This window comes from Erythrolamprus reginae, chromosome 3 (genome assembly GCF_031021105.1).
Source record: "Erythrolamprus reginae isolate rEryReg1 chromosome 3, rEryReg1.hap1, whole genome shotgun sequence".
NCBI lineage: Eukaryota > Metazoa > Chordata > Lepidosauria > Squamata > Dipsadidae > Erythrolamprus > Erythrolamprus reginae.
Window position 1 is genome coordinate 170,809,228 of NC_091952.1, and position 23,995 is coordinate 170,833,222.

Genomic DNA, 23,995 nt, shown 5'->3' on the forward strand with positions numbered 1-23,995 from the left:
TTAGTACACCATTTCACTCTCCAAAATTTGCATGGACTGCTCTAAAAGCATAGAGAGTTGTTTACACACAGAGCAGAGGTGACACCATGGCCTTTGGAACATCACCAAATGTTCCCCCCCAACCCTGACTTTCCGATTTATACACACACAATTTGTGAGCCTGTAAGATTATATCTCTTTCTAATTAAGATTTTTATTTTATTTTAACATGTATGCTTGTTTATTTTGCACCCCTCTTTTTTTATATACTGCTGCCTGCAAAGATTGCTGAATGTTACACTTATCACCCCTCCAGATCTGGTTGCTCAGTAGCAGGTGTGGGCTCCAGCCGGAACACTAAATTTGGCTCGCCACCATGACTCATGAGTGCTTGTGGGGCCATCGCGATTTTGCACGAAGCCGCAGGTGTGCCCATGTTTCGGTGAGGCTTTTTGCTTCCGTGCATGCCGAAATACGGGCACATCTGCGGCTCCGTGCGTGATTTTGCTATTTCCAGAGGTGCAGAAGCAAAATCGTGCTGGCCCCGCAAGAGGCGAGCCCAATTTAGTATTCCAGCTAGCAGCCCACCCTTGCTCAATAGACCATCTAATGCATTGATTGATTGATTGATTGTTGAAAGGGACCTTGCAAGTCATCAAGTCCAACCCCCTGCTTAAGCAGGAAATCCTACAGCATCCCAGCCAAATGACAGTCTAAACTCCTCTTGAAAATGTCCAAAGTTGGGGAGTTCACAACCGCTGGCAGGCCGTTCCACTGGTTGATCGCTCTGACCGTCATGAAGTTTTTCCTTATTTCTAGGTTGAATCTCTCAGCTTCCAACCGTTGTTCCTCGTCTGGCCCTCTGGTGCCCTCAAAAGCAGCGTGACCACCCTCCTCTCTGTGACAACCCCTCAAGTACCTTTGGACTGCTATCATGTCCCCCCGGCCCTTCTTTTCTCTAGGCTATCCATGCCCAGTTCCAACAATCTCTCTTCATAAGTCTTGTTTTCTAGTCCCTTAATCATTTTTGGTTGCTCTTTTCTGCACCTTCTCCAGAGTTTCTATGCCTCTTTTGAATGTCTCTTTTGAAGCCATGGTTAAGTTAGATCCAACAGAAGCACACACACACACACACACACACACACACACACACACACACACGCAGGTGAAAATATGGGAAAAAGAGAAAATCAGGCTTGCAAGTGATTTTGAACAGCTTACTTGTTCTTAATTCCGGATGCTTCAGTATAACCATGGCTCCACACTGCTGGGGCTCCATAGACATCTCCGGCAGAAGGCTGGTCAATCTTGAAGCAACTAATGTTACTACAAAGAGAAACAAAAACGCTCAAGCATCCATACTTCAAAAGAAAAGGAAGCAGTCCCCATTCTTTTCTGCTAATCTTGTGTCATGTTTGTAGGTTATATTTTAGGTCACTAGGCGAGAATGTATTTATAATAGCAGTGATGAGAGTTCTGAATATGCAAGAAAAAAGACCATTATATATTTTTTACTCTGCTTTGCTAAAAAGAAAAAAAAGTGTTGTCAAATATGATATTAAAAAAGAGGAAATTATAAATATTAATAATAAGGTAAATTAATTAGTTGCCTGAATAGGGTATTACAAAAAATAAACAGCTAGGCACAGATGAAAATGGTTTCCACTCCAACACATTCTGACATAATTGCATTTTTAATTCCTGCATTTCACCATATTTATTTTTCAGTAAAAGTGTTAAACTTGTAGTCATCCAGTCATTTGTGTGTGTGTGTGTGTGTGTGTGTGTGTGTGTGTGTTTCTGTAAGTGTTTCTGTTTGCATGTGTATAATCATAAATCCACACCCATATACCCTGCTTATGTTGGCCGCACTTACACACTTTCCTTTTGCCCATGGGCAACATTTTATCCTGCAATCCAGAAATCTGGTGGCAAACTTCACCCACACACTTGCCTGGATTTTAACTGCCATCACACACACACACACAAAAAAAAGCCCCTGGAACTGTTTAAACGCTAGTGCTTAAAAACAAGTATAAAGTGCAATAGGCTGAATGAATCAATGTTTATTTTTATAAACAATATTTATTTTTTTTAAAAAGGAGAGCAAAACAAAACATATATGAGGACCCGGATTGTGGGAGCAATATGCTGGCTCTGTTAAAAAGTGCTATTGCTAACATGTTGTATAAGCCACCCTGAGTCTAAGGAGAAGGGAGGCATTAAAAAAAAATCGAATAAATATAAATAAATAAATATAATTTAACCTACTCTTATTAAATACACGACTCTTGCAGATTTGGATGCTACTGCTGCGGATCCTGAGATATACAGTGTTCCCTCGATTTTTGCAGGTCTGAACTTTACAAAAAGTCTATACCATGGTTTTTAAAAAAAATATTAATTAAAAAATACTTCGCAGGTTTTTTTCTATATCACGGTTTTTCCCGCCTGATGACGTTATGTCATCACCAAACTTTTGTCTGCCTCTAATAAATATTTTTTTAATAAACTTTAATAAATTAACATGGTAATAATCTAAATGGTTGCTAAGGGAATGGGAAATTGCAATTTAGGGGTTAAGGGAAGGCTTGTGATACTGTTCATAGCCAAAAATAGTGTATTTACTTCCGCATCTCTACTTCGCAGAAATTTGACTTTCGCGGGCGGTCTTGGAACGCATCCCCCGCGAAAGTAAAGGGAACATTGTGGAGGGAAAAACTGCCCTTTCTCCACCTTCTGGAAGGCCGAAAATCAGCTGGCCAGCGTGCACATGCATATTGGAGCTGACATAGGGCAACGCCTTTCATGCCCTCAGATATGGTTCATGCGTGTCCGTAGGTTCACCATCACAGGGATTTTACATAGTTTTGAATCTTTGGATTGTTTTTTCTTCTCATATTGATGGGACAGAGAGAGAACTAACCTAATAATGGAAAAAAATGCCACTCAGGATGGCTTTACCTCCTCCTCTTTGCTGGTGGTTTCCAACACTAGGAATGAGAAGGGGTTTGAGCCTATCTAGCTAGAGCAGTGGTTCCCAACCTTTTTTTGGCCATGCTCCACCTAAGAATCTCTAAACTCCTGAAGCCTCCCCCCCCCCATGACATATAATTGTTATTATTCAAAAAGTGAATTACTCACGCAGAGGAAGCTTAAAAGGCCATTAACTAGGTTTGAACAAGGTTCCAATTGCCCCCATTAAAAATGAAATTGCCCCCCTGTGGGGCGTGGGTCCTACGTTGGCAACCAGGGAGCTAGAGTCTGTTTAACTTGGCCATGCAGAAGTTAGGAAAAGCCACCACATGTCAAGATAAGATTCTTTATGAATGCCCTGAATGACACAATCCTAGGGGGGGGGGGGAGAAACAGTGTGTTATCTTGGCCCTGAACTGGGAGCAGGAGATAATTAATTGTTGGCAAGCAGTACAATATGCCAAGGGTTGGGCTTTGACAAGTTTGTCAAAAGCAGTGGAGTTTCCAGAAGTGGCTGAAGATACTTCCTAAACTAAACAGGAATATTCTGTTCTAGGCACATTGGAATTCATGCAGGATATGTTTATTCAAATTACTAAAAGTAATGTAGAGATTAACAGAGAACCGAAGAAAGTGATCTCTGGCAAAACTCTTTGAAAAACGGCCGATACACATTTGCTCACAACTCATCCTAATTTGGCCACTGAAGACTGATTTTTGGAGCAGTCAAGACAACAAGCAGAATTCCTCAGAGCAATATGAGAGTGCAAACAAGGAAACCGTTGTGCCATTCAAGAATGCAGTCAAAACCCACACAATTATTTCCTTGTACAGGAAATAAAGTTCACCAGGGGAGAACTTTGACCGTGACAAACCTCCAAGTCATGAGTCAGCAAACTCAGATTACATTATATTTGCAAGTTATGAGAGACAAAATAGCAGAATCTTTCAATATTTGATAAAGAGGCTTATCCTATTTTAGTATGATGTGCAAAAAAAACAACAACAACCAACGTGCTGTGTACGTAAGAACCTTCAACTCACATAAGAACCTTGACATTTTCTTGATAGGGCTGGTAGATTAAGCTGACAAATGTATGCAGCAGTAAAGCTATTGGAATCATCGGAGATATAAGTCAGGCTCATAAATATGTAAATAGAATAGAATAGAATAGAATTTTTATTCGCCAAGTGTGATTGGACACACAAGGAATTTGTCTTGGTGCATATGCGCTCAACGTACATAAAATAAAATATACATTTGTCAAGAATCATGTGGTACAACACTTAATGATTGTCATAGGGGTAAAATAAGTAATGAAGAAGCAATATTAATAAAAATCTTAGGATATACGCAACAAGTTACAGTCATACAGTCAACATGGGAGGAAATGGGTGATAGGAATGATGAGAAAAACTAGTAGAAGAGAAGTGCAGATTTAGTAGAAAGTCTGACAGTGTTGAGGGAATTATTTGTTTAGTAGAGTCTCTACTGTTGATACTGTGTTGTCTAGTATTGTGAGAGGTGGAAGGGTTTCTCTTAAAGTCTACCACCATTTCTACAGTTTTGAGTGTGTTCAGTTCTAGATTGTTCTGGTCACACCACAAGGATAGTTGTTCAACTTCCCGTCTGTATGCGGATTCATCGTTGTCTCGAATGAGTCCGATCACTGTTGTATCATCTGCAAACTTCAGTAGTTTAACAGATGGATCGTATGAGATGCAGTCATTAGTGTATAGAGAGAAGAGAAGTGGTGAGAGTAACAGCCTTGGGGGGCACCTATGCTAATTGTACATATATCTGATGTGATTATTCCTAGCTTCACCTGCTGCTTCCTGTCTGTTAGGAAACTTGTGATCTTATAATCACTTTGGAAGGGACAAAGACATTTTGTTTCCTTTAGTTCTTCAGGATGCAGGATGAGGACTTGAACATTCAGCATAGCATAACAGGAGTAAGGGGACATGATCAGAGATCAAATCTCCAACCAGGAAACTCACTGGATGACTTTGAGAGCTGGTCACTCTCTCAACTTAAACTGGCGAAAAGACAGACATGAACAGAACCAAAAATGATTGGAGATGGAAAAAGTAAAACCAAAAAATCTGTTCAACTCCTATCTCCAAAACGTCGCTACAGAGCACTGCACACCAAGACAACTAGACAGAAGAACAGTTTTCCCCCCAAACGCCATCAGTCTGCTAAACAAATAATTCCCTCAACACTGTCAAACTATTTACTAAGTCTGCACTACTATTACTAATAGTTTTTTCTCATCATTCCTATCACCCATTCCCTCCCACTTATGACTGTATGATTGTAACTTGTTGCTTGTATCTTTAAGATGTTTATTAATATTGATTGTTTCCTGATTGCTTATTTATACCCTATCACAATCTTTAAGTGTTGTACCTCATGATTCTTGACAAATAAATCTTTTTTATGTACAGAGTATATGCACCAAAGACAAATTCCTTGTGTGTCCAATAACACTTGGCCAATAAAATAATTCCATTCTATTCTATTCTATAATAAAACAAAAAAATTGATTTCGCTCCTGCTTCTTGATTCTCTGGGTGGAAGATGAGTGGTGGGAAGTGCTATCCCTCTTCAAAATGAAAGTATAAAGGTCAGGAGAAAAAAGAAACTATTGTTCAAGGGTTCAAGGAGATCTTGGACAAGAACAAATAGGAACGATTAAAATATAAGGACTGGGCTCTGGGCTCTTATTTACCAAACCAGTTATTTACTGAATTTCAAAAGAAAAACAATCCTCCTGAACATAGTTATTTTAAAAAAAGGATGGTTGTTTACATAATAAATGCTTTTCCCCAAGTGCATCATGTACCCTTTTGCCTACTGTGTAATAATAACATGGACGGCTCCTTACTTCAGCACCTCCAAGGTTTTGTGATCCAGAACTAGATTGGAGTTTCCAGTCAGGTCCAGTTCCTGCAGCGTCGCAGGCAAAGTTTCAGGCAATTTGACTTTGGTCAGTTCATTACAGCTCAGGTCCACACACTGAAGAACAAAGGGAGAGTTAAAATAAACAGGCCATAGGTCTTTGGAACACAGAGGCCTAATTGTTACATAGACTGCTACAGTAAGAAATCAGAGTTCCAATTGCCACAAGTAACATGCACAGTAATAAACCAAGGTCTGGGACTGTACCATTATAGACCAAGGGTGGATTTCGCCGCTCGTGAACTTCACTATTGAGAAAACTATTACATAAATCCAAGAATGTAGAATAAGCGTTATTCCTTAATATCTCATTTCCGGTGGGTAAGTACAGTGGTACCTCTACTTATCAACCTAATTCGTTCCGTGACCAGGTTCTTAAGTATAAAAGTTTGTAAGAAGAAGCAATTTTTCCCATAGGAATCAATGTAAAAGCAAATAATGTGTGTGATTGGTGAAACCACAGGGAGGGTGGAGGCCCTGTTTCCTCCCAGGAGATTTCTAGAGAAGCCCCAAGGAGGCTTATCCTCGCCTTTTCCGACCCTGTTTCCTCCCAGGAGATTCCTAGAGAGGCTCCACGGAGACATCTCCCCGCCTTTTCCTGCCCTGTTTCCTCCCAGGAGATTCCTAGAGAGGCCCCACGGAGGTTTCTCCCCACCTTTTCCGGCCCCGTTCCCTCTCAGGAGATTCCTAGAGAAGCCCCAAGGAGGCTTATCCTCGCCTTTTCCGACTCTGTTTCCTCCCAGGAGAATCCTAGAGAGGCTCCACGGAGACATCTCCCCGCCTTTTCCTGCCCTGTTTCCTCCCAGGAGATTCCTAGAGAGGCCCCACGGAGGTTTCTCCCCACCTTTTCCGGCCCCGTTCCCTCTCAGGAGATTCCTAGAGAGGCCCCAGGGAGACTTCTCCCCGCCTTTTACCGCCCTTTATCCTCCCAGGAGATTCCTAGAGAGGCCCCACAGAGGCTTCTCCCCACCTTTTCCAGCCTTGTTTCCTCCCAGGAGATTCCTGGAGAAGTCCCATGGAGATGCAGGCAAAACCAAGTCCTCAGAGCCTTGTGAAAGAGAGTCAAAGTGGGAGTGGGGGCTGATCTAATTTCTGAAGGATAATGTTTGAAAAGGAGGGAGCCACCACAGAGAAGGCTCTTTTTCTGGGACCCACCAGATGTACCTCCTTAGGGGATGCAATTCCTTGCCTCTTCTCTCTAGTATGTGGGGTGGATGTGACAACCAGCACTTTGAATTGCACCCAGAATCAAATTGGCAACTAATGTACCTCCTATGGGAGAGGTATTACAGGTGCATACCTATGTCTGCACAAAACCAGGATGGCCACTGCAGTATGAACCAACTGGATCTTCCAGATGCTTTTCCCAATCCAGCTCCCATTATCCCATATTAGTACTATGAGATTGGAAGACATGAACCTTAACACATCAAAAAGGTAACATGTTGTGGAAGTCTGATTTAGCAGAATATATGATTCACAGACTGAGCTTCTGGGTTTATAGATAAGTAAAATTTGTCCCTAGACCAAATTCAACATTTAACATTTTAGAATATTACTCCCTACAGATTCTGATGCTAGCAGAATTGGGAAAAAACGCACATATTAACTGAAAAAAGTTTCACTTTAAACCACGGATATAAAAGCTAACAAAACATAGCATTATATGTTTTGTCCTGAAATGTCAAAATTCTCAACATCAGTAACCACAAGCATGCATTATGCAGCTGTGAGAGCAATCATGGACTTTCCCAGATATGCCCATGTCTCGTCAACACTTCACGGCTTGCACTGGCTGCCGATCAGTTTCCAGTCACAATTCAAAATGTTGGTTATGATCTATAAAGCCCTACATGGCATCGGATCAGAATATCTTCGGGACCGCCTTCTGCTGCACAAATCCCAACGACTGATTAGGTCCCACAGAGTTGGTCTTCTCTGGGTCCCGTTGACTAAACAATGCCGTCTGGCAGGACCCAGGGGAAGAGCCTTCTCTGTGGCGACCCCGGCCCTCTGGAATCAAACCCCCCCCCCAAGATTAGGACTGCCCCCACTCTCCTTGCCTTTCGAAAGCTCCTAAAAACCCACCTATGTCGCCAGACATTGGGAAACTGATAAGGGGTGTATGGTTTTTTGTGTATGGTTTTTTATGTATGGATCGTTAGGTTGTGTGATTGTTTTTTTTATAAGAAGGGTTTTTAATTGTTTTTAACATTAGATTTGTACATTGTGTATTGTTGTTGTGAGCCGCTCCGAGTCCTCAGAGAGGGGCGGCATACAAATCTAATAAATGATGATGATGATGATGATAATGATGATTATTATTATTATATCTGAGATTAAACTCCAAGTAGTAGTATAATGGCCCCTAATTGATACATAGGATTTCATTGTTAATTAACAATGACAAACAACTGTTAACTGTAAAATCAATTAGATAAATTCTCAACAATCCATTTTACTACCAGACCTTTTTAACAAAAAAAAGTTAAAAATGACACTTTCGTTTTTCCTGTTCATTGCATACATCAGGGGACGGGGGGACGGGATGGGTGGACGGGACTGGGGGAATCCGGTGTGTGTGGGGGGTTACTGGTCTGTGGACTGCTGGGAACTGGTTTATGCAAGAGGCGGGCAAATGAGCAAAGTTTCATCTGCGTATGCATGGGATCTAGGCTGCACATGAAACCATCCCTCCTCGGTCCCTGGAATACAATTTTTCCCCCCTGAAGCTAGAAGATAGATTAGGGGCCACTGGCATACACTATCTTTGGATGAATGCAGATGTACAAAGCTGAACTTCAAGTACAGCAATATATAATCTATACTCCTGATGTAGAGGTCAACATAAGAATTAGCTGGTTTATTCAAAGATACTTGAAAAATGTATCTCTCAATCTCTATTTTGATTTCCAAGAATGTTGCATATCGGATTGCAACTTGTCTCTTTGCTAATCAATCAAATCCCTTATTCTGATGTGCACTCAAATAACAATATATTGAGGTGTGTGGTTTTTTTAAACCAAAAGACATTATACAGTATTCATGTTTTTAAGGATGAATGAAGAGTACAAACAAATTATGCTTTCCATACCTATCTGGTTTAGTGTTCTCTTTGCTAGGAAACCCCGAGTAAGGTTTTAGGACTTGCTCATCAAAGAATACTGGGAAACATTTGCTTCTAAATCCTTAAGTACTATATCTTATCAGGTTTGGTAGCAACAACTGGAGTAAGTTTTGCAAAGAAGCATTTCTGTTCACTGTAATTTGTAATACAATTTTCGGAGAAAAGTATCCATTCTTTTGACATGCTAGATCTTGATACTCTCAAATATCCATGATGAAATTAAATGCTGATTTCTGTACAGGGAATAACAGAATGACCAGATTGCTGAATGCAATCCGGATAGTATTCTCCAGCTAAGGGATCAAATTATTGGTCAACCTGTGTTTGTGTCTCAAGCAAGCAAATCCTTTCTATAGCAAATGCAGTGGGTAATGTGGTTGTGTAATCATCCCAAGGGCTCACTAAGCAGCATTAATTAAATCAGCAATGACTTATAACATAACTTCTCTTCCCGTGCTTGTAACTCTTAGTTATTGTACGGTAAGCAAAATTTACAATACCAGGGAAGTCTGGTCACTTTGTGGTTTCAATGAGAGGACAAAAACATTGAACTCCACATGGTTGATAGATTTCTGCTTCTAGATGCTCATAAATCTCGATATATTTAAAAGCCAACATTATTCATGCCCTCAGAACACTTTTTATGTTCCACAGTGGATGTCAGAATCTCACGGCCTAGATCAGTGATGGCGAATGGAGCCATATCAGTGGCACCCGGAGCCATATCTGCTGGCATGCAAGCCATTGCCCTAGCTCAACCCTGTTGTGGTTCAGTCTGGGACCCCTCCGGGAATGGCTGACCTTCTGTCGGTTTCCAGCTCAGAGGGAGAGGCTGAGGAACAGGAGGTGCAGACTGACGAGGAAGAGGAATCCCAGGCTGAAGAAGAAGGACAGCCAGAGTCCCACCAGGGGGAGCTCTCCCCAGCAAGCAGCCTGGATTCCTTAGGGGAAAATGCTCAAGACATCATAGATATGCGACAAAGGAGAGCTAATCAGAGACGGACTCAATTGGCTAAGTATTTCCAGCATTAGAGGTCACAGCTGGGTTTGGGTGTGGTGCTCTTGGGAAAGGATAAAAGGCGGACCCACCCTTCCTGGCTTGTGGAGTTTTATCTTGGAGATTCGTGAGACCTGTCTGTGAACTTTGGTGGCTTACAATCCTGGTTTGTGCCTTGGACTATTGAAACCTTGGGGGTGTGTGCCAGCAAGAAGCTTGTGGTATTGACTGGACATCAGGACCCTGCTGTAACGTATTATAGCCTGTCTGTTGTGAAGACAGGTTTTCCTTTGTGCTTATTTTTTCCAGCTATAAAATACTTTTGGCTTTTACCAGAGTGTCTGGCTGTTTTTTCAGTTGGTGTTGAGGTCTGGGAAAACCCAGACAGAACAGTATAAAACTCCACCAACCACCAGACACCTGGTGCTCATTTTGGAGGGGTGGTTTGGTTGCTTTTTTCCTTGCTCTTTGCTGCTGGTTCCTTGTTGGACATCTTTTGTTTTTCGGCTTCCTGTTTTTGCCTGTCACCATGGATGTTTCTGCAGCTGACATGCAGGCTGTCTTTGCAGAGTTGCGAGGGGACATTGCTCAATTGACCCAGACAGTCTTGTTATTACAACGTCAAGTGGAGGTTTTGTCCCAGGCGGCCCCACCCCAGGCGGCACCTGTGGTACCACCTCCAGCACCTTTGCCCAGAAGGAAATGTTTTGTGGCGATGCCGGAAAAGTTCTGGGGGGACCGGCGGCTGTTTTCTGCGTTCCAGAGCCAGGTGCAGCTTTTTATCAACGCCCAGATGATGCACTTCCCAGGGGATGACCACAAGGTGGCATTTCTGTGTAGTTTATTGGCTGGCCCTGCAGCGTCGTGGGTGGCACCTTACCTGACCCGGGATGATCCGCTACTCCAGGACTACAATGCTTTCTGTGACTTGCTGCGTCACCAATTTGCGGACCCGGTGCAGGAACAAACGGCCACGCGGGCGCTGAAGCAATTACGCCAGGGTTCGCGCCCCCTGGTGGACTATATGGCTGACTTTAGGTCTCTGGCCGGGCAAGTCCAGTGGAATGAGGCTGCCCTGATCGAGGCCTTTCAGGATGGACTATCAGACACGATGTTGGACGCATTGGTGCATGAGGTGATGCCCGGCACGTTGGACGGTTTGGAGCGGCATTGCTTGGCAATAGAGGCCAGGCTGTTGGCCAGGGAAGTCCGTCGAGCGGGACGGTCCAACCCCCGTGCGTCAGGCGTCCCGCCGACACCTGTTTCGCGGCGGGGGTTGTCAACCGTAAGCACCCCGGCTCCGGTCCCTGCGCCCCGACTTTTTTCACCAGCGCTGCCTCCACGCTTGATGGATCGTGTTGCTGCCGGGGAGCCGATGGACGTGAGTTACGCCCGACCCCGACAGACCCCGGAGGAACGAGGGCGTCGGCGGGCAGCTGGGTTGTGCTTCTATTGTGGGGCCCCGGGACATTTTGCTGTCGTTTGTCCCCAGAAGAGGCGGAGCACAGTGGCTGCCGTCGTTCCCGTACCCTACAGTTCTCCCGTGCTTCCCATGGCGTCCCCTGTGCAGTTACAGGAGACAACCCCTGGTGTCCCCGTCCCTGCCCTGAACTCTCCGATGGCGGGGCCTTCGTCTGGATGTCCTCCGTCGCCGGAACGATCGGGAAACGAGGGGGGCCCGGCTTGGTGGCAACACTAGGTCGGGCGGGGATCCCACTTTCTTCTGACTCCACGACTCCCGAATTCGGACCGTTTCGACACCTGACGCTTGCGGTGACTCTGCATATCGCGCAACGGACTCGGACTTATCCTGCGTTGGCCCTCGTGGATTCGGGGGCGACGACGAACTTCTTAGACGAAGCCTTTGCCCAACGTCATTCCTTGCCCCTTTGTCCTGTTACCCCGCCATTAACTGTGGAGACTATCGATGGGCGGGTTTTGCTGGCTGGTCCCATCCGTTTCCAGACCCTGCCGGTGCGGATGTGCATCGGAACTCATGAGGAGGCCCTACAGTTTTATGTTACCAAGGGGCTTCATTTTCCCCTCGTGTTGGGGTTGTCATGGCTGCGTGCACATGACCCGCAGGTGGTGTGGTCTCAGAACCTGGTCACATTCTCCAGTTTGCAGTGCGTGGACCATCACCGACATGTGTGCGCAGCCCACGGCCCAGTAGTTCCCGCGATTCAATTACCCCGTTGCCTCGAGGAGTTCGCCGATGTGTTCAACGAAAAGGAGGCGGATCGGCTACCACCGCATCGGACGTATGACTGTGCCATTGACCTGCTCCCTGACACCAAGCTCCCGGCTGGTCGTTTGTACTCCATGTCCGAGCCGGAGCTTGTGGCTCTCAAGGAGTTTGTGGAAAAGAATTTGGCCAAGGGATTTATTCGGCCATCCAAGTCCCCTTTGTCTGCCCCTGTTTTGTTCGTGAAAAAGAAAACAGGCGATCTTCGCCTCTGCTGTGACTATCGCCGCCTTAACGCCATCACGGTGCGGAATAGGTACCCCTTGCCCTTGATCCCTGAACTCATGGACCGGTTGCGGACGGCAACGGTATTCACCAAAATCGATTTGCACAGTGCGTACAATTTGGTCCGGATGCGGGCCGGGGATGAGTGGAAGACAGCGTTTGGCACGCGTTACGGCCACTTTGAATATACAGTGATGCCATTTGGCCTCACCAACGCCCCGGCCGTGTTTCAACATCTGATGAACGACGTGTTCCGGGACATGTTGGACCATTTTGTGGTGATTTACCTTGATGACATTTTAGTGTATTCCCCGAACCATGCCTTGCATTTGAACCATCTGCGCCGGGTCCTGCTCCGGTTGCGGGAGCAGCAGTTGTATGCCAAGCTGGAGAAGTGCCAATTCTTCCAGACTACCGTCGAATTCCTTGGGCACATTTTGTCTCCAGGTGGCATTTCCATGGACCCGAGCAAAGTGGCCGCACTTCAGTCTTGGCAACCTCCACGACGGGTGAAAGACGTACAACGTCTTTTGGGGTTTGCGAACTACTATCGGGCTTTTGTTCCGGGGTATGCCACGTTAACCACGCCCTTGACTCGGTTGTTACAAAAACAAGTCCCATTTGGTTGGGGGGAGGCGGAACAGCGGGCTTTTGATGCCCTGAAAGCGGCGTTCATGGCGGAACCGCTTCTGCGCCATCCTGATCCCGCTCGGCCGTTTGTGTTAGAAACAGACGCTTCAGATGTAGCGGTTGGCGCAGTGCTCCTCCAAGCCCATCGTCCCGGTGACATGTTGTTTCCGTGTGCCTACTTCTCCCGGAAGTTGTCTCCCTCGGAAAGGAATTATACTATTTGGGAGAAGGAACTTTTAGCGGTGAAGGCCGCCTTTGAGCATTGGCGGCATTACCTGGAGGGGGCCCGTCATCAAATCGAGGTACGGACGGATCACCGGAACCTCGAGTATTTGCAGACGGCTCGGAAATTAAACCAGAGACAGATCCGCTGGTCTTTCTTTTTCGCGCGGTTCAATTTCCGCATCAGGTACACTCCCAGTGCCCAGAACCCTCGAGCAGATGCCTTGTCGCGCAAGCCGGAATACACGCACCCGAAGGAGCCGGCTCCTCTGCAGACAGTTTTACCCCCTGCAGCTTTGGCTGCCACTCAGGACCCCGTGGACTTGCGTCGCCGTTTACGGGAGGCGCAGCGGGAGGATGGGTTTGTAGCGCAGAGAGTGCGGGAGTTAACCCCCAATTCCCCATGGACGTTTCAAGACGGTCTGCTTCGGTACCGGGGGCAGCTGTATGTTCCCGCCGGCCCAGTGAGAGGGTTGATTATGACCCAGTGTCATGACTGTCCAGTGGCGGGGCATTTTGGCCTGTTCAAAACATTGGAGCTAGTCTCTCGGACATTCTGGTGGCCACGCCTCCAAGATGATGTGCGTTCCTATGTGGCCACCTGTGTCCAGTGTCGTACGGCCAAGGGGGTGACTGGAGCCCCACCGGGATTACTGCAACCTTTGCCCACGCCTGAGAGACCCTGGGGTGCCGTGTCCATTGACTTTGTAACTCATTTGATGGACATGCTCACCAAGATGGTTCATTTTGTACCTTGCACTAGGGTGCCCACTGCCCAACTCACGGCTCAAATGTTTATCAGTCACGTGTTTCGGTTACATGGGCTTCCGGATCGAGTGGTCTCTGATAGGGGAACACAATTCACAGCCCGGTTTTGGCGGGAATTGATGTCGGCCCTGAATGTGTCCGTGTGCCTCGCATCGACGCAGCACCCCCAGACCGATGGAGGTACCGAAAAAGTTATAGGGATACTGGAGCAATACCTGCGGTGTGTAGTGGCGGATCGCCAGACTGATTGGTCCCGGTTTATCCCTGTAGCGGAGTTCGCTTTTAACAATTCCCGTCACTCATCGACCCGGCTCACGCCCTTTTTCGCAAATTATGGATTTCACCCTCGCTTCTTTCCCTTGACCCTCCTAGATTCCCCGGTGCCTGCTGCTGAGGATTTTCTCTCAGAGCTGCAGGCGGTCCACGAGATGGTGAAGAGGTACCTGAATAAAGCCAAGGAGGACTACAAGAGGGTGGCTGATCGCTCCAGACGGGATGTGCCCCCCTTGGTGGTGGGGGATCAGGTGTGGTTGTCCACGAAATATGTAGCCTCTGAATTACCCCGGCACAAATTAGATCCCCGGTTCCTGGGTCCTTTTCCCGTTGAGCGGGTGATCAATCCGGTGGCTTACCGGCTCACCCTGCCGGCCAACTTGCGGGTTCACCCTGTGTTTCACCGTTCGCTGTTAGTCCCTGTCCCTCCCGATTGTCCGCTCCGTCCCAATGTTCCCGTGTTTCCTGCCCCGTGTGTTCGTGACCACCTCCCTGAAGCTATGGTACATGACATTGTGGATTCCCGTTGGGTGGATGGTTGTTTCCAGTACAAGGTGCAATGGGTAGAGGGGGACCCTGATGATTGCTCCTGGGTGGAAGCGGCGTTGTTGGACGCTCCCGACCTTATTCGGGATTTTCACGCCCAGTTCCCTCAGAAACCGCGTCCTCTCCGCTGGCAGGTGGGGAGGGGCCTTCCGCGGGGGGATGGTGTTGTGGTTCAGTCTGGGACCCCTCCGGGAATGGCTGACCTTCTGTCGGTTTCCAGCTCAGAGGGAGAGGCTGAGGAACAGGAGGTGCAGACTGACGAGGAAGAGGAATCCCAGGCTGAAGAAGAAGGACAGCCAGAGTCCCACCAGGGGGAGCTCTCCCCAGCAAGCAGCCTGGATTCCTTAGGGGAAAATGCTCAAGACATCATAGATATGCGACAAAGGAGAGCTAATCAGAGACGGACTCAATTGGCTAAGTATTTCCAGCATTAGAGGTCACAGCTGGGTTTGGGTGTGATGCTCTTGGGAAAGGATAAAAGGCAGACCCACCCTTCCTGGCTTGTGGAGTTTTATCTTGGAGATTCATGAGACCTGTCTGTGAACTTTGGTGGCTTACAATCCTGGTTTGTGCCTTGGACTATTGAAACCTTGGGGGGGGGTGCCAGCAAGAAGCTTGTGGTATTGACTGGACATCAGGACCCTGCTGTAACGTATTATAGCCTGTCTGTTGTGAAGACAGGTTTTCCTTTGTGCTTATTTTTTCCAGCTATAAAATACTTTTGGCTTTTACCAGAGTGTCTGGCTGTTTTTTCAGTTGGTGTTGAGGTCTGGGAAAACCCAGACAGAACAAACCCCAACGTGCATGTGCATGCCAGCCAGCTGATTTTTGGGTCGCACAGAGGCTCTGGGAGGACATTTTTCGCTTCCAGAGAGCCTCCGGGGGGATGGGGGATGGTGTTTTTAACCTTCCCCCGGCACCAGGGAAGCCTTTGGAGCCTAGGCAGGGCGAAACAATCTATTGGGCCCACCAGAAGTTGGGAATCAGGCCATTTCCGGCCTCCAGGGGGATGGGGAGAGGAAGCTGTTTTCGCCCTATCCAGGCATTGAATTATGGGTGTGGGCACTCACGCATGTGTGATGCCACGCACCTACGCTCTTCGGCACCCAAGGAAAAAACAGATCGCCATCATTGGCCTAGACAGACTGAATAAGTCAAGAGTGTGATTTAAATGAGGTTATACAGTATATGTCTAAGCATCAATCTGAAATGATTTGGGTCTTGCAACACGAAATGTATGGATTAGTTGGCCCCACTAGACATACACTATGGGTGCATGAGATTATGCCTATCTCTCCATGAATAGCCACTGATTAAAAGCCCAGGTCAGGATTTTTTGATTGGGGAATGGCATCCTATCTACATTCCCAACTTATTCTCCAAGTGGAAAATATCACTGTCCTCAAGAGCAACAGTGTACAAAAAAAAAAAAAAGTTATGCAAAACAAACTCCTTCACATATAAATACCAAATGAGTATGCCATCTAAAAACAGAACTAATTGCGTTATCATCTGACCAAATAAAGGATACTTTAGAGCAGTGTTTCCCAACCTTTTTTGAGCTGCGACACATTATTCATATTTTCAAAATCCTGGGGAACATTGAAAGGGGGGGGGGGCTAAAGAAAAGTTTGGACAAAAAACCCTCTCTCTTCCTCCCTTTTGCTCTATTTCTCCCTCTTTCTCTCTTTTCCTTCCTTCCCTTCTTTCTCTCTCTCTCCATCCCTCTTTCTTTCTTCCTCTCTTTTTTGTTCTCTTTCTCTCTACCTCCTCCCCTTCCTCTATGTCTTTCTCTCTCCCTTGCTCTCTCTCTCTCTCTGTGTGTCTCTTGCTATCTCTTTCTTGCTTTTTTCTCTCTTTCTTGCTCTCTCGCTCTCTTTCATTGTCTCTTGCTATGTCTCTTTCTTTCTCTTTGCCTCTCTTGCTATCTCTCTTTCTTTCTTTCTCTCTCTTTCTCTCTCTGTCTCTCTTGCTATGTCTCTCTTTCTTTCTCTTTCTCTCTCTCTCTGCCTCTCTTGCTAAGTCTCTCTTTTTATCTTGCTATGTCTCTTTCTTTTTCTCTCTCTGCCTCTCTTTCTCTGCCTCTCTTGCTGTCTCTCTTTTTCGCTCTGTCTCTCTTTCTCTGCCTCTCTTGCTGTCTCTCTTTTTCGCTCTGTCTCTCTTTCTCTGCCTCTCTTGCTGTCTCTCTTTCTCGCTCTGTCTCTCTTTCTCTGCCTCTCTTGCTGTCTCTCTTTTTCGCTCTGTCTCTCTTTCTCTGCCTCTCTTGCTGTCTCTCTTTCTCGCTCTATCTCTCTTTCTCTGCCTCTCTTGCTATGTCTCTCTTTCTCTCTCTCTCTCTACCTCTCTTATATGTCTCTCTTTCTTTCTTTCTTTCTTTCTCTCTCTCTCAGCTGACTGCAAGCGGGAGCCCTGACGGCGGCAGCTGGACGTGCTGCTGGACGTCGTATATGCCAGGCCCGCAGCGCCAGCATGTACGGCGTCCAGCAGCACGTCCAACCGCTACCGTCAGGGCTCCCGCAGTCAGCTGAGAGAGAGAGAGAGAGCTCCCTCTCACCGCCGCCTGGAGCTCCCTCTCGCCGCCGCTATCTCCCCACGACTGCCTGCGGCCGCTTCAGCCCCCCCCACTCCCACCACCAGTGCCCTCCCGCCGGGCCCCAAAGGACACTTGCCGCCGACGCCAGAGAAGCTACAGCTGGGCGGGGTGCTGCCGGTGCCTCCGATCTGGGGCTCCCACAAGCAGCTGTCCCTCGGCTCCTGCCTGATGCCGCGGTTTCTGGCGCTCTCCTGCTGGGCCCCAAAGAAGGAATGCGAGAAAAATGCGCGAAGAATGAAGCTCTCCAATCACTTGACAGAGGTTCTAAAAATGGAAAAGATTTAATAAGATATTATAATTATATTGGGATGAATATCTAAATTTTCAACAGCAAAAAAAAAAGACCCTCAAGATTAAACTATTAGTAGAAAAGCTTCGGAAGAAAGAACTTTCTGAGTGTCAGCGTACTGATTCAATGCTCAAAAGGAGGCTCTTTAATGAACAGTCTGCTTCATCTCCAACCCATTTAACACAATATACACCCTAACGCACCAAAATCATTTGATTAGGATGGGACAACTCTCACTTGTATATTAGAGGAGCAAGATTTTCCCACATAAGTTGTAGTATCCACCATTTCTTTAGACCAGTGCTTCTCAATTATTTTCTGTTATACCCCCCCCAAGAAGAAGTAAACATTTTGCGGGCCCCCCCCAACTCTCCGCCGGGATGCTTGTTTGCAATATTCAGCACATTTTTGCTGAAAAAACTCAAGCAGCTTATCAGTGTGATTGGGGCCTAATGTGTTTAAGTGTCACCTTAATTTATTTGGCTTCATGCCGTTCGCTGCCAACATTTTTAGACACAGTAAACACACTGGTCTTTCCTCGTCTCCAACCGTAGTCACAATGAAACCAAGCGGTACATATATTTCATCATATTTCATCATCTTAGCTTTCAGGAGACTTTGTCACATTATCTCCACCTCTCTCCTCCTTTCTTTTCATCCCTGTTAAATATTTTTCCATGGTGTCTCTTAAGGGTTTGTTGTATGAATGTCGTATTTCTTACTCTGTGCTGTGTGCTATTGTTCAGTGAAAAAAGAACCCCTACTTTGGCAAAAAAAAAAGCACAATCCCCAGGGTCACATGCCCCCCCGCATTGCTCCACGCCCCCCCCAAGGGGCGCCGCCCCACTACTTGAGAAACACTGCTTTACACCATTTCCTTACTAAGAAGGCCAAAGGTGAAAAATGTGAGAATGCTACACAACATTCCGTCTACCGGAACCATGGAAGATACATTAGGATAGCATTGATTAATGAGATGAAGCAAGCTCTGCCAAGACTGTGCCGGATGAACAGTTTTCACTCATCATTTGTTCTGGCCTCCATTTGACTCTTGCCATGCTGTGCCTATGGCTGATCCACAAAAGTACAGAGTCCAATATTTCAGGAACACATTGCCTGTACTAGCTGGATGTCTCCATCACAGAAATGGCATTTCAGTTAATTCTGGGCACACGGTCAAGATGTACCCAATAAACAAGGAAGTTATTTCTCTCTTACCTCAACTCAGTCAAAACTGTTTTAGAATTTTGCAAACAGAATTTTCATATTCTATCAGATTTTATAAAATTGAATGAAATACAACATAGTAAGAGTAGGATTATTAGCAATGCCTATTTATTTTAGTACACTAATCCAACAGTAATATGCTAATTTAAGGTGGAATGGCCAAAAGAAACTGCCTAAATTACAAAAGCAAAACTGATCCTATCATAGTACGATTATAAGCTGACATGTGTTTCAAGGATTTAATTTTAAAACTATTTAAAACAATTAATACAAAAATTATTCCTTTTGTTTTTTCGGCTTCTATTTGATGTTACTAAATTATGAAGCAAAATCATTTGTTTTTCAACATAAAATCTATTTGGGATTTTGAAATATGTACCCCAAACCAATGTCAATTATTTCTTCCAAGCACCTGTCACATACTTTCCTCAGGTCTGAATCGTCTACTTCCTCTTAGAATCACGGCTGCTCAGAGAACAAACAAAATCATCTCAAACAAAATAACTTGCTTTCTCATCATTCTGTTGTGGGAACAAGCATTCCACAGATAACTCCACTAAAGGAAACAGGTCAGGTTGAAACAGAATTGATCTTGTAAGGCCTCAGCACACAATTTCCTCCTTTTGCAAAGGCCTAGATCAGGGGTCGACAAAGTTGTTCAGAATCTAGGAGCCAGCCAAAAAATTTAGGAGCCAGAATTTTTTTTAAGCAAACTTGGTTTTTTGCCGAGTCTCCACCTGACATCGCTTTCACCCCCTCCCCCCCGGCGCAGGCCTGGCTCCGCCGAGCCGGCTCTGCTGTACTCCCGTCGGGATCCGAGGGGAGACCGTTAGTCAGAAACCGAAACAGAGAAGAAGGAAAGGGAGACCGGGCCGGGGACGCGGGTGAGGGGGGAGGAGGGGTTACTGGTCGGAAGTCACCGCGCACGCGGCCGGAGGAGGAATGAACAAAACCTCACGCCGGGAGGGGAGGGGCTTCCGCTTCTCTCCGAAGGCGGGTGAGCGGCCAAGATCGGAGCGTCTGTGTGCGGTGGGGGGGAGTGAAGGGGTTCGAGTAGGAGGCGGAATGGAGGCAAGGGGGGGAGGGAGAGACGCACGCAAGCGCAGGGGACGCTGGGAAAGCAGCTCGCTCCGAGGTTGATGGGCGGAGCTACGGAAGCCAAGATGTACCATTTCTGGGCGTAAACACAAGGCGGGAAAAATATACTGTATACCAGTGATTTTCAACCTTTTTTGAGCCGCGGCACACTTTTTATATTTACAAAATCCTGGGGCACACCACCAACCAAAATGACACAAATCTAATAAATAAATAAATAAATAAATAAATAAATAAATAAATAAATAATAAATACATACATACATACATACATACATACATACATACATACATAAATAAATAAATAAATAACCCCCTCATATATACAATCCCATGTAACATCCCCTTATAAATACAGTCAATCATCAATCATCCCTCCTGAAATTTATACCACTGTCTCATTTATGGGTACTTCTCCTGTCTTTCCCCCTTTTCTCTCTCATGTTTCTCATTTCTCTCTCTTCCTCCCTTTTTCCCTCATTCCTTCTCCCTCTCACTTCTCCTCTTTTTCCATCCCTGTCTCTCTCCCCCCCTTATGTGTGTGTATGTATACACACTCCAACCATTTCCAAAACCAGTTGAGGGCTGGGTTTTTTTTCTCTTTTATCCTTTTCAAAAACAGGTGTGGGCTGGGGGGGGGTTTCTTATTATTTGGATGCTTTTTACCATATGCTTCAAGAATCACCTCTCTCTCTCTCTCTTTTGTTTCTCTCTCCTCTCATTCTCTGCCTCAATCATTTTATCATTTCTCCTTTTTTCTCCCCTTTTTGTTCTCATTTCTCTCACTCTCCTTTCCTCTCCCTATCTGTCTTGCTTTCTCTCTCTCTTGCTATCTTTTTCTCTCTCTTGTTCTCTTATTTTCTCTCTCTCTCTCTTGTTCTTTCTCTCTCTCATGCTTTCTCTCTCTTGTTCTTTCTCTCTCTGTTGCTCTCTCTCTTATTTTCTCTCTCTCTCTCTCTTTCCTTTCTCTCATTCCCTCTTTCTCTCTATCCTTTCTATCTCTCACTCTTTCCTTCTCTCCCTCCCTTTCTCTCTCTTTCCATTCCCTCTTTCTCTCTATCCTTTCTATCTCTCACTCTTTCCTTCTCCCCCTCTCTTTCTCTCTCTTTCCTTTCTCTCATTCCCTTTCTCTCTATCCTTTCTATCTCTCACTTTTTCTTTCTCTCCCTCCCTTTCTCTCTCTTTCCTTTCTCTCATTCCATCTTTGTCTCCTGGGGCTGACTGCGCCTGCCCTGCACCCCCCACCACGGAGGGAAAGCATTTGGCATCGGCACCGCCAAACCCCCCCCCCTCCACAAGCAGCAAAAGCCTCTGCGACTGAGCCGGAAGGCAAACAGTGCACCCCGCCGCTTAGGCTTTTCCTGCTCCTGGGGGGGGGGGAGGATTTTCTCCTCCCCGCCCCCCCGGCAGCCAAACGTCGCTGGTGCAGGAAAGCAGCGTGTTAAAAGGCGCGCTGCTTTCACGGAAAACAAACCCGGCTTTCCTGGCAACGGAGGATGACAAGCAGGAAGAAGCGGGGTGGAGCAACGCCAGGCTCAAGCAGGCAGCTTCCGCGCGTTTCTTTCAGCGGAAGAGGAGGAGAGGGAGCGGATCGGGTGGGCGGGGGCAGCGCCTTCTACTGCCGGCGCCTCCCCGCCCCCGCCCCCCCCCCAGGCAGGCAGGGGAATGGGAACTGCGCGCCCATGGAAAAGGGCACGCAGGGGGGTATTTTGGGGTGTGCGGGTAGCGGCGGCGGGCAATAGCCGGGGGGCGGCTTCTGCAAGTGGGAGCTCCAGGGCTGAAGCCTCAGCCCTGGAGCTCCCACTTGCAGGAGCCACCTCGCGGCACACCGGTTGAAAAACACTGCTGTATACACATACAGTACAGCAGGCAACATTTTCTAGGCGCCAGACAACATTTTCTAGGCGCCACTGGCGACCAGGCGCCTGGGTTTGTCGAACCTTGGCCTAGATTATTCTGGTTTCTTCTCCCCACATGCCCTCAGGAATCTCACTTAATCAATTGAATTATTTCTTGCCACAGCTTAAAAAATCCAGGCTTGCAGCTACAAAAAGGCAAGCAAAGTGTAAAAATAAATGTATGCTGAAGCTCTTGAGAGGCAGAAATTTTAAGCAAGATTTAAACAGGCCAGTTTGAAACATCACACCCTAAGGCACCTTTTTGCTTTCAGATCCAAAAAAGTGCTGCACAGATTAATAGATATCAAGTCAGTGTGTCAATGAACATTGAAGTCATAAACAAGATCCATTGATAGTTAGCTTTCTATCTAGAACTAATATATATATACAGTATATTAAAAGTTAAGCTGATGATCAAGACTTTTAGAGAGAGTTAGCAGGCAGGCTGCATTCAGCATTATGGATCTTAATAAATTAAAGTAAATTTAAGATAAGAAAAGTGTTTTTCCTTTTCCATTTTTAATATGCAATGATTTTCACACATGAGAAACACAAATTCATTCCAAGATTCAATCAATCTAAACTGGGCCAGAGAGAGTGAGTTTGACCTTAGATTTTAAATAAAGCTTCTTCAGAGAAAATAAACCACAGGTTAAATAGCATGGATCAGCTTTTTTTTGACAATCTTCAGACTTTTTTTATATCCCTATGCCTGGGTGGTACCTCGAGATACGAGTTTAATTCGTTCCGGACCTGGGCTCTTAAGTCGAGCAGCTCTTATCTCGAACGACTTTTCCCCATAGGAATTAATGTAAATAATTTTAATTGGTTCCAGCCCTCAAAAAACTCACAAAGTTAGTCTAAATTATGCAGAAAGACATGTTTTTAATGAAGAAATGTACATGTACATATAAATGAATAATGAAGTTTCTTTCACTTAACTTGTAAACTTTCTTAAACTTTTAAATTTACATATGTTCAACTTCTCTGCCACCCAATCCTGTAGGACAGAGGTGCCCAACCCTTTTTGCACCAGGGACCGGCTTTAAGCGATCAAGAGAGGAATGGGTGAATGAATGGACGGAGGGTGGGAAGGAAGGAAGGAAAGAGGGAAGGGACAGGAACAGAGGAAGGAAGCAAGGAAACTTATGAAAGGGGAGAGTAAGAGAGGAATGAGTGAAGGGAGGGAGGGAGGGAAGAAGGTGGGAAGGAGAAAGAAAAGAAGAAATAGAGGAAGGGAAGGTAAAAGAGAGAAAGAAAAAGAGCAAGAAAGAAAGAAAGAAAGAAAGGGGGAAGGGACAGGAACAGAGGAAGGAAGCAAGGAAACTTATGAAAGGGGAGAGTAAGAGAGGAATGAGTGAAGGGAGGGAGGGAGGGAAGAAGGTGGGAAGGAGAAAGAAAAGAAGAAATAGAGGAAGGGAAGGTAAAAGAGAGAAAGAAAAAGAGCAAGAAAGAAAGCTGCAAGCACCCCCCCCCCCCCCGAGCCCCCCAGGCCGGCTGCAACCTTTTAAAACGCGCGCCGCTTCGCAGCTGTCTCCTGAAGCCGAACGCGGAAGTTAGCGTTTGGCTTCAGGAGACAGCTCCTTGGCGCTTGTATCTCGAATTTGGGCTTGTAAGTAGAACAAAAATATCTCTCCCCTCCCAGCTCTTATCTCGAGTTGCTCTTAAGTAGAGCAGCTCTTATGTCGGGGTTCCACTGTATTTGTATTTTGCCCCAGAACACTTTTACAAACCAAGGCGCATCATTTTGAAAATGAGAATTAGTTCCACCTAGAAAACAGAAACATTCAGTCTTTCACATATGCATATTTATTTTGTCTTCTGCCTAATGAAAGGTGTCACACATGCCTTAAGCCAGCATTCCCCTAATTTCCACTCAGGTACAGGTAGTAGCTGATGATGCTTTCTCTCCTAAAGGTGAAGTAGTAACTTTTCTG

The 23,995-nt window shown here is 46.0% G+C and overlaps 1 pseudogene; it reads right to left on the reverse strand.

Annotated features, from left to right (window-relative positions):
- The window catches only part of LOC139165447 (PH domain leucine-rich repeat-containing protein phosphatase 1-like), a 51,557-nt pseudogene that overhangs the window by 22,378 nt on the left and 5,184 nt on the right, over nucleotides 1–23,995 (reverse strand).